Genomic DNA, 12,429 nt, shown 5'->3' with positions numbered 1-12,429 from the left:
TTAGTATGCCTTGAAGCCAGCTTTACTCTTGCCTTTACTTTCTCCTTTTGCTCCTGTCTACTCTGGCTATAGGACTCTTGTACTTCCTTTAAAATTTTCAATTTTTTTTACTTATATGCATATATGTTTTTCTGTGTGGAAGTTTGTACCATATGTGTGCAGGCCAGAAGAAAGTGCCAGATTTCCTGAAATTCGAGTTGATGTAAGGCAATAAACATGGTTGCTGGGGACTTAACTGTTCCTCTTCAAGAGTGTGACATGCTCTTAATACCTGAGCCATCTGTCCAGTCTCTCTCTCTCTCTCTCTCTCTCTCTCTCTCTCTCTCTCTCTCTCTCTCTCTCTCTCTTGTGCTTCCATATGAATTGGAGGATCGTTTTTCTGGTTCTGTGAAGAATGCCATTAATATTTTGATGTGGGCTGCTATGAAACTACAGGTTGCTCTGAGTATATGGATATTTTAAGCTTATTAATTATTCCAGTCCATAAACACGGTAGTCTCTCCTCCTAGTGAGTTCAGCTTCCTTTTTCAGTGTTGTGATGGTCTTGAGTGTTGACTTGAAAGGAATTAGAACCACTAAGAAAACAAATGTTTGTGAGGGATTCTCCAGAATAGTGGTTTTCAACTTTCTAATGCCATAACCCTTTATTACAGTTCCTCATGTTGTGGTGACCCCCTTAAGCATAAAATTATTATTTTATGCTATTCTGACATTTCAGAATAGCATTTTGCTACTGTTATGATTTGTAACACAAATATTTGGGGGGGGGGAGAAGTTTGTTACACATTGAGAACCACTGGTCTAGGTTAATTAAAATAAGAAGACTACTCCTAAAATTGGGTAATATTGGAAATGTAATGATGGCTTAGTAGTTAAGAGCCCGAGCTATTCTTCCAGAGAACCTGTAACTAAGCATCCATATGGCAACTTAAAACATCCAAAATTCTAGCTCTAGAGGGCTCTGATACCTCTTGTAGCTTTTGCAGGCACTGGATACTTGCTTCCTGGCTGTGGATGCTTCCTGCTCCTGCCACCATACCCCCTATGACCTGTAGCACCAAATAAACACTTCTATCCCCAAGTTGCCTCCTGTCAATCATTTGGTTACAGTATCACTAGAAATAACTAATACAAGCATCTCATAGTTTTTATTGTACAGGTCTTTTATTGTTTTAATTAAATTTATTCCTTAGTTATTTCTTTGCAGTTATTGTAAATGGAATCACTTTCTGGCCAATTCAGGTTCATTTTGTCATGTAAAAAAGTCACTAGTTTTCTATGATGATATTTTAATCGTGTTTCTCTGCTAAAAGTGGTAATTTGCTCTAAGAAATTTCTGGTTGAGTCATTAGGGTCTTTTACTATAGACCCATGACATAGACAGCCAAGGATAAGTAGATTTATTCCTGCTTACTTGTATTTCTTTTACTTATTTCTCTTGCCTAATTGCATAGGCTTCTGTTTCTTTTTTCTTTTTAATCTCTAGTATTATTTACTTGACTCTGCTCATTCTTGGTGAATCTAGCTGAGTTTGTTAATTTTGTTTATGACCTCAAAAGAATCAGCTCATTGTTTGAATGCTCTTTAGTCATTTTTACACTCTGCTCCATGTATTTCTGCTCTAATCTTTGTTGTTTCTTTCCTTCTACTAACTTGGTTTTGCTTTGCCTTCTAAATCCTTGACATAAATTGTTAGTTTGTTTATTTGAAATCTTGTATTTTTAGGTAGTATTTATTGTTGTAAACGTCCGTTTTAGTACCATTGCATTTGTTGTTCCAGAAATCTGTGAATGTTCTGTTTCTATTTTCATCTCTTTTTGAGTAATTTAATACTTTGACCATTAATTGTACTGGTTACTCTTATAACGGAAAACAATTCACTGGGGCTGGCTTACAGACTCAGAGGTTTACTCTACTATTGTCATGGTAGCACACAGGCAGACATGGTGCTGGAGAAGGAGCCAAAAGTTCTGCATCTGGATTGGAAAGCAGTGGGAAGAGAGAGTGACACTGAGTCTGGCTTGAGCATTTGAAACCTTAGTGGCATACTTCCCCCAACAAGCTCATACCTACTCTAACAAGGCCACACCTCCCAAAGTGCTACTCCCTATGATTATGTGGGGGACATTTCTTATTCAAACCACCACACTCTGCTTGCTCTCCTTCCTCAGGATTGCCGTCTACCTCCTAACCCAACATAAATACGCCCCCTATTAGGCTTTTATCTTTAATTCAGTCAGTCTGTGTTTTCTCTATGCGTATGCATGTTTTGTGTGTGTGTGTGTGTGTGTGTGTGTGTGTGTGTGTGTGTTCATATGTATGCAGATGTGCCCTTATATGTGTGCATATGTGTAAAGACTCCACCTTGAAGTAAAGTATCTTCCCCTGGTACTCTTGATCTTGTTTTTAGAGATGCCGAACTTGGAGCTCATTTCTTCAGCTGGCTGGCTAAACATTGTGCTCCAGACATCCTCCTGTCTTTGCCTCCCTGACATCCCACTCCCTCCTGGAGAGACAGATGCACCACTGTGCTTGTATTTGGGTAGTGGGGATCTGAACTCAGGTCCTCACACCTGCATGGAAAGCATGTTACCAACTCAGGTGTTTCCTCAGCGCCAGTTTGTATCTCTTAATTGGAGGGTGTCCTTTTATGTGCAGGGTTCTTATTGATCTTTTCCAGTTCTTTTTTAAAGGTTTTTTTTTTTTGCCTTCTTATTTGTGTTTGATATTATGGTGTATTGGACTCTTTGATCCTCTTTCTCTCTTGTACATCTGCTGTTATGTGATACCGGCATTCCCCCATCCTGTCATCTTAGTGTTTGTCTGCCTCACTCTTGGACGTGGGTCTCCCTTAATAAGCATATTTTGCATGGCAGGTACTCTTTTGCTTGTTTTTGAGATTTATATGCTGGCTTCGTTGCTGAGTAATGCCTTTGAGTATAGTATTCTTGGTTGGCATTTTCTTTTTCAGAAACTGGAACACATAATTACCTTTTCTATTAGCCAGGGAGGTTTCTTATGACAAATCTGTTGGGGTGATCAAGAGATATCTTTACATGTGACTCATTGCCCTCCTTTTGTAGATTTAGGCTTAGACAGTTAGAGATAATATGGTATTGCAAATCTTTCTTGGTTATGACTACTTGGGGTCATATATGCCCATGGCCAGAGATGTTAATGTCATTTCCAACATTAGACTCGTTTTCTCCTATTATTTCATTGACTATTTTCCCTGGTCTGCCATTATTCTTTTCTCTGATAGGCTTTTCAGAAACCTGAACATTTATTGAATTGTTTCAAAAATTAGAAACACTCTCTTTAGAAGAGAAAAAAGATTTCTCAAGCTTGGATAATCTTCTCCTCACTTGGTCCATCTGCCATAACTTTCAACAGAATTGAACTAACATATTCTTCATTTCCAAGATTTGTATTGTAGGATTTTTTTTTTTTAGATCTCTATGTTTTTTTTTCCTTCCAATTTTTCCGTTCAATTTTTATGTAAATGTCTACTTACATTCTCTAGGATCTTCCTGAGATTTCTTTCAAAAACAATTTGTATATGATAGAGCATTTTAGGGGGATCTGAGGATTGAACTCAGACTGTCAGACTTGGCTACAAGCCCCTCTACCTGCTAGTCCATTAACAGCACCACCACTTTCTTTCTACATGCTTCCCCAGGCATTTTGTTCACATTGTTCCTGTGTTCTTCAAAGGCATCCTGTTTCCTGTGTTTTCACACTTTCTTGTAGTATGTTCAAATTTGCACATCTATTAAATTAGCTGGCATTGTTCCTTTCATGGGATGACATTAGTAGGTATCTTTTTCCTACAGGTGGGAAATATTGGCTTCATCTCTTGCTAGACACAGCAATAGCCTCTCTACAACCTGCCCAATTGGCTATCATCATTGACTTTAGGCAGACATAACACTATGGCAGAGTCAGAAAAACCTCTGTCTTCGTTGGCCAGATGAAAGTGGGAATACTCTGTCAGTTCAGGCTGGTATGGAGCAGACACTGGGTGAGGGGTTTTCACTCTGTAATTATTAGTTCAAATAGGAATAGTAGCCCAATGAGATAATAGAGACTGCCTTAGATGTTATTGATGCTAGCTGGCCTTGCTACTTTGTAGGGCCTCTGGCACTGACATCTCCAGCAGTAGTGAAGGGACTGGAGCACATGTTTTCAACACAAACAGTATAGGCCCACACACTGCAGTTAAAGAAGGGAGGGTCTCCGTGGGAACCCCAATGTTCCCATTTCCCATTCTGATGCCGGTTCAAGTCTGGGGCTTCAGCAGCTGTTGAAGCCAGGATCTTTCTTCCAGCTCACTTAGTTGTTACATGTGCTCCAGGCACAAAGCTTCTTTCAGCCCCTTTGGCTGTGCCTGTCTGCGGGCAAAGCAAGAGTTTTCTTCTATTCTTCGCCCTTCACATAATGCCTAAATATTTCAGCTTGTATTCCCTGATAACTGGGGCTGCTGAATGCTTTTAGATACTTATTGTTGTTTCCATTCTTTAGAAAAGCATCTATTATTAATAGGGTTTAGGATATGAAGTGGCACATTGGCAGTAGAAATAACAGTAGAATCAAGAAGTTGCTGACCTCTCCCACTCTTGCCCACTACAGCAGAATATAGAAGAATTCCCCAACTTGCCTACACATCATGTCATAAGACCCTCTTTTGTGAGATTCACTTCCTACATGCAGAGGAAAGTAATGTCAGCATCTCTAAGGGCAAATGAAGAGTTGCAGAGGAGGTCTGATCAAGTGGGGTCTTCTTGATTACATCCTCTGATTATCATTAGACCTACCTTCTTTGTCTAATCACTACTCAAAAACTAGCCCTTCATCAAAACAGCATAACATACATTTACCACTGAGGATTCCATTCCTTTTCATTAAGATTAACTCTTTAGTGTATGTATGGGTTCAGTATGATAATTTTACACATGTACATAATGTGGAATGATCAAGCAGAGTAAAATCACTTCCAGCTCATCACTGATTATTGTGTGTTATGTGCTTTCACACTTGGTAGTTATTTTACATCTGGTCATAGATTGTTATTGTATTTACCCCACTTCCTCTTATCTCCTCGATTTGACTTGTATAACTCCTTCTCAATGTATGAATAGGGTATCGTCTCTAGAGACCCCATTTCCATTCATTACATGAGACTGATTGCTCGGTTTACAAAAATGAGAACATTTGACATTTCTTTCCGTGCCTGGTTTAGTACACTCAACATAGTGACCTCCACGTCTTTCCATGTTGCCATTAAGATAGAATTCATTCTTCTTTCAGGTTGAATAATATTCTGCTGTGAATCTATACACTCATCCATTACAGGAAATTTTGGTTGATTCTCTAGAATGGTTATTATATATAGATTTCTATAGCAAATATGGATATGCAAGATATCACTTTTGCATTACTCAAATTATGAGTTTAATGGCTCATATAACAGTTCCATCTTTTATTTATTTTTATTTTTTAGAAACCTCTTGTCATTTTTCCATAGGAGCATGGAGAGTTCTTTCTCTACATTCTTACTAGCACTTTCTTGTTCTTTAGTAATAGATAATAGCCATCCCAACCCGGTAGGATAAGATGATGTCTCATTGTTTTTATTTGATTTTTCCTGGTGATGCTTTTATTAATGGCTCTGAACCTTTCCCCCTTTATAGTTACTTTCCTTATTACAGTGACAAAATACCCAACAACTTAAGGAAATGAAGGGTTTATCTTGGCTAGAAGTTTGAGGGTACAGTCTGTCTCTGCAACCAGAGCTTAAGGTGGCTGCCCATATGGTATCCACAATCAAGCAGACAGGAATGAATGCTTTTGCTCAGCTCACTTTCAGTCCAAGATGCTAGCCTATGGAATGGTACCACCCATAGGGGAGGTGGACCATCACAGCTATGTTGATTACCTAATCAACACAATCTCCACACACATGCCCATAGGTTCATCTCCTAGGTGAGTCTAGACCCAGGTTAACAATAATAAGCATCAAATATACTATGATTCTTGGTCATCTATATGCCTTAATTTGAGAGGTCTATTTAGATCTCTAACATATGTATAATAATGAAATTATGTTCTCCTATTCTTTAGGATATCTCTTGGCTCTGCTGATTATGATTATTTGTTTTGCAAGATATTCACTTATTTTTCCATATATTCACTTATATTTCATATAATACCATTTATCTGCTTTTGTAACCAGTGTATTAGGGATCCTATTAACAACAATAATAATATATCTTGCTTAAACCAATGTCTGGAAGTATTTCTCCTATGTTTTCCAGCATCATCTTGGTTTATGGTCTTACATACAGTTCTCTGCTCTATTTTAATTTAATTGATCTGTTTTGCTCCTTCACATATCCATTATATCCACTTTCCCAGTATCATTTGAAGACACTGTCATTTATGCCACGTATGTTCTCAAAACTTTGGCTAAAAATCAATTGGCTATTTGCATGTGGGCTAATTCCTGGATTCCTTACTCTGTCCTTTTACTCACGTCAGTTTTTTGTTTTTGTTTGTTTGTTTGTCCAGTTTGATGTTTTTGGTTGCTATAGACTTGGAATCTATCTTGAATTAGGAAGGTATTTTGATGCCTCCAGCATGCCCCCCCCCCAGTGTCTCTTAATTATCTCAGTCTTTTGTAATTCCATATTTATTTCAAAATGCTATTTCTATAAGAAATGTTACTTGTATTTAGTGAACATTACATTGAATCAATAAATCATGTTGGCTAGTATGGTCTTTTATCATTAAACTTTCTTCTAATCTATGAACACAGGCTCTCCTTACCATAACTATCATCATCATCATCTTCCTCTTCTCTCCTCTTCCCTCCATTCCTTCTCCCTGCTCTCCACTTCTCCTGTGCACTCCACAAAGTTTGTCACCAGTATTTTGTAATTTTCTTTTCCCTCATTAAATTGATTTCTAATTTTTAGAAGCCATTGAAAAGTGGAATTATTTCTTGATTTCTTTTTGGGAAGTCTTGCTATTGATATGTAAAAATGCATCTACTTTTCATATGTTGATTATGTGCAATAAAACTTTACTAATTTCCTTGTTTTAGCAGTTCTTTGATGAAGTTAAATTTTTATGTATAAAGTCATGCCATCTAAAAACATATAATTTATCTTTTCCAATTTGGATATATTTTATTTCTTTGTTTTATTTCTTTGCCTGTTGGAACTTCTAAAACTATTTGACAAAAGTGGTGAAAGTGGACATCCTTTTTCTGGATGTTGAGGAACTACCAATGTGCTGTTGGCTCTGGGTTGTGGGCTAGTCATATACATACAGCCTTTACTATTTGGAGTTATACTCCATCTATATGTAATCTATTCAATTTTTGTCGATGGGATATTGAATGTTATAACAAGCTTTTTGTGATTACTTGGGTAATCATCTGGCTTTTGGCTTTCATTATGTTGATATTAGCTATTACATTTACTGATTTGTAAATTTGTAAATGTTTAATCATCCTTACATCTCTTGGGGGAAATCTCACTTGTTTTTTTTTTTTTTTTTTTTTTTTTTTTCCTTTACTTTTGGTTTGTTTTGTTTGCTTGTTTTTTGTTTGTTTGTTTGTTTGCTTGCTTGTTTTAATGGAATCTTGAATTTGGTTTGCTTGTATTCTGGGGAAAACTTTTACATCAATTATCAGTTCTTTAGTTTTATTTGTTTGGCTTGGTTTGAGGATAATGCTCAAAATGAGTTTAACAGTAGTCCATCATCTTTCAGTTTTTGTAATGGTTTGAGAATAATTAGAATGACTTTTAAAAACTTTTATGAAATTTGCTGCATAACTCTCAGTTACAGGGTTTTCTTTAATAATAGGTATTGAAACAGTCACTATTTCAATCTTGTTACTATTTATCTGTTTATATTTTGTATGCCTTACTGATTTACCCTTCGTAGGTTGCATATGGCCAGGAATTTGTCCATTTGATGATGGATTTTCAATTTGCTTATAGGGTTATTCATACTAGTTTATGCTCCTTTGTGTTTCTGTAGTCTCCTTTTTCATCTTTGATATTTAGGGCATTCATTACCATACTTTTTCCTCCTAATACAGCTTTTTAATACATCTGTACATAATACAGTTTGTATTATATTTTGTTTCCATTCAATTCAGGGCTTGTTGGCTATTTAGAAAATACTAAATTTCCATTTATATAAATGGAAATAAATATTTCCTGCTGTTTTTGCTGTTGATTTCTAGCCCCAACTCAATGTGGTCTGAGAAAACATAGTGTCTGATGGGGGACTCTAGAGTGCTACAGGCTGTGACCGTGCAGGGATGCCATGTTCAGGATCAAGGCCTGGAATGGTGCTGGTGGGCTTGGAAGATTCACCGGGCAGAACTGTGGGTAACCTCTTCCTTTATGGCTATGTCTGGAAATGTGAGAATGGTGTTGACACAATTCATAGGAGATGCTATGGGAAGCTACTCCTCCAAAGGCAGGTCTGAGAATATGGAGATGGCGAGCTGGGTTTAGGGAACTCACCAGGGAAAGCTGATGGATGAGCTGTACCTCCAGAGGTAGGCCTATAGTTCATTTTATTCTCTTAATCCACTAAATATATGCCTTTGAAATAACATTTATTATATTTTCCTCATAGAAAATTGTTTTTGTTTATTAATACCATAGGCAGATCCCTAACCACATGATTGATGGTGCCATAAAAACTATATTTATACTTATATCTTGTTGTAGACATTTTAGAAATCATTTTAAAATTTCAAAAGCACATGCTACTTTTCCTCTACCTATGAGTGTGTGCTTATACTAACAATGATGTGATTCTAGTCTGTAGTGAAGTACAAGGATAACTCTAGAAGGTCTGTGTCCATGCATATCAGTGATTAAAAAAAGTCAGCATCACATTCGTGTCCACAAGCTTATTTGTATATTTTTAAGTTGTATAATTAAGTTTAAATATCCTCTGACCTACTTGGGGAAGTCCCAGGTTCAAAGGAAATTCCATGTTGCTAACAATTGCCACTACTAAGTAAAGAGATATGGAACTGGAGAGATGGCTCTGTATCTATCAGTTTTTAAAAGCATTTAATGCTCTTGCATTTTTATAAACACTATAGTAAACATATGAGACATGATTAGCCTCACTAAGTATCCATAAAATGTAAGTTAAAATAGCAAAATGTCATTTCTTCAACCATGAAATTAATGGATATAAAAGAAAATAAGGGGGAGGAACTGAATATCACTCAACCACAATTAATGGAAGCATAAATTGATACTTTAATGATATATGCAATAATACCACCAAATAATCTTCTCTTGGTTATCACTGTCTGGTATACTTCCTAGAAACTGAAAAAAAAAGTGCATGATCATAACAACCAGATAGCAGAACATTATAAAAGTCAGGTTGTTTCAAACTGCATGATTTCAAAAGCTAGTAGATCATTACAAATAACGTCTGTCACATAGTGAATGTTCAAAGGATTGAAAAGTTGTATACTGTGACTGTAACTAATGTTTCTATTCCATTTTATACTTGCATGAAAAGTCTTTTCTTATGTCTACACAAATATAGACATACACGCATACATATAAGAATACAATATTGTATTTATTAAAACTAAATGATGCTGACCCAGTGACAATTAGAGGGTAAATAACCCCAAAATCTTCAATAAGAACCTATTTTCAAAAAAAAAAAAAAAGAGCTTTGGTAAACTTTATTTCTACTGCCTCTCTCTGCAACAATCCCACCTAAGTTCCTAGCTTCTAGTTGCTGCTTGTGTCTTACTGTATCAGAACACTGTATCAGTGTTCCCATCATTCCCAAGCACTCTTGGTCTACTTCTAGAAGGTTCACTGTGAATTCCAGCATGAATGCTTCCAGTTCAATTCTTGTCATGTTGTTCCCTTAATTATCTGACACAGTTGCTCATTTCCTTTGCTGGAACTCTTACCCTCAGCATCTCTGAGTTTCACTGGTCTCGTACTACTATTATGGTAAGGCAGTGCTTACCCCTCTCTTTGCCCCTATCACTTTTATTACCACACTCCAACAAGTACTATCTGAACACACATCTTTCAGAAAGTACTTCCCAAAAGATGCCTCCTTTAAACTTTTTATCATTTGCATACACTTCCCTTCAAACTTAACATCCTCATTATTTACTCTCCCTTCATCCTATTTTCTCTTCTCTCCCTCTCTTCTCTCTCAAACCCTGTAATACCAAATCACTACTTCACTCTAACCTGAAATTGATTGAAAAGCAGCATCCTTTGTTCTCAGGGTTATTTAAACTTTTTATTTATTATTTGGCAATCTCATACCCGCCCATCACCCTTGTAGCCTGTGAAATCAGACTCTTGATTCCAACCACACAGCCTCAACCTCACCCACTCTCACGTTCCATTGCCCATGTCTAATTCGGAGACTATTCTTTTGGACCTGATCTAGTCTTTAGTATTCTAAATGGTTCAGCAGCTTATGTATTCGTGTTTCTGTTATCACTTACCCAGCTATTACCCTCCTCTCTTTATATTCTCATTATATTTTATCCTATAGTTAGTTGTACACTTATCTGCGTTCATCAAACTGAGTTTATTTGTAAAGAATGCATTCCCTACAACCCTAGTGCACAAGTGTAAATGTAATTTCCCTGTGGAAATGTATCAAATAATTGCTTATAATGTAACCACCATATAGCCATAGTATAATATATAGTACACATGAAAATGTATGTGGGAAGAAAATAATGGGACAAGGGACAGTATGATGGCCTTATTTCTTTTCTAACTAGTAATATTGTTTGTAATATGGGCTAGTGAACTCGGACATTGTCTAGTATACCTAATAATTCCTTAGTTCTTCATACTTGAAATTTCAACATGTTGCATTCTGGAGGCTGAGGCAGGAGAAACCTGGGCTGATAAACAGCTTGGGCTACATAGTAAAACCTTATCTCAAATAAATAAATAAATGAAATCATGAAGCATACTAAGAATGTTGCTTAGCAGTATAGCATTTACGTAACACGTATAAGGCCCTCGGTTCAATTCTAGGAACCAAATTAAATAGGCAAGTGAAATAAAGCATGGCAGCTTCTTCCCCCTCAGCATTAGGTAGGCATGGGGATAAGTGAGGCATGACCAACGACATGTTTCCAGACTCTGGTCCCAAAGGAAATGAACTGCCTGTAGCTGATTTCTTGGACTTTTTGCCAAGCTAGATGATGCAAGCAGACACAGATAAGATGCCCAAAATTCACCCCCCGACTGAGAGGTGTAAAGGCACACAAGTCATAGTTCAGGGGTCCCCTTTCTGTCCTTGTAGCATGGCTACAGGGAGGTGAAAGAAAGAAAATGTTAACTGATGAGCATCTGAGAATTATGTCAAGGTCATTCTCCTTATGAACCTCCCTGCTGGTGATGTGCCTTGTTCTTGGTGGCTCCTGGCTGGAAGGGAAGGTGACCTAAGGCAGAGAACCCATGAAAGCTGTCATAGGAGATGCATAAGAACTGAACAGCGGCGATGCAGTGAGGGGTAAACATCAAAGCAGACTGGACAGTAGAACTGAAGGTTCTTTCTCTGATGCATATATGAGCCACTTTAGTTGAGACACAGACTCGAAAGCTCTGGATGAAAAGCTTGCTAGTGCCAGGGTTTCTGGTACAAACAACTCAAGTATCACTCCTGGCAGCCAGTTGCTTTCACTCATACTCTATGCAGCTACGTGGGAAAATAGCCCAGAAGTCCCTTCGAAGGAACCTTAAAGAAATGGTTATGCTGGGGAAAGGGTTCCTTTGTTTCATGCCACACTCTTCTGCCCAGAAGCAAGCTGCTCCACACAACACTTGTGATCATAAGTGCAAAGAGGAAGTGACATGAAGTCCAGATTCCAGGATGGGAGTTCAGGAGATGTAGAAGGGATATGATGTTCAATAAGTATTAAGCATGGAATCTGAGAAATCATTGGCCCAAGAAAGCCAGGACAATAAAGGGGGCTCTTGGCCAATGTAAGCAGCTGGACAAGAAGCCCACTGTCCTCCCAGGCATATTAAGTATGAAAAAAAATATGTAGGTTTGTTTTATCCCCGTGCTTTCAGGACTGACATGATGGGAGAGAACTCTGGCCCTCTGTCATTCTCTATTGGAAATTAAACAAACCACCTTCAATGCTGGGCTGAGCTCACGTGAAACAGAAAAAAAGATGTTTTGTCCAACCGACAATGGCACCACTCTTCCAAGAAAGAGGTGCTACCACAGACTTGCAGTGAAATAGTTTGGCCTTTGGCCGATTCCCTTGAGCAAGATAAAGAGCAGGAGGGCAGTTCTTAAGTGTCTACAAAGAAAGTGATTCCTAACTTGGAGAAAGGAACATTCCTAAGGTATGCTATGCGAATTACCTGAGGG

Source organism: Phodopus roborovskii, unplaced genomic scaffold (assembly GCF_943737965.1).
Source record: "Phodopus roborovskii unplaced genomic scaffold, PHOROB, whole genome shotgun sequence".
Taxonomy (NCBI): Eukaryota; Metazoa; Chordata; class Mammalia; order Rodentia; family Cricetidae; genus Phodopus; species Phodopus roborovskii.
The sequence above is the reverse complement of the archived record's forward strand: the minus strand, read 5'-3'. Positions refer to the sequence as shown.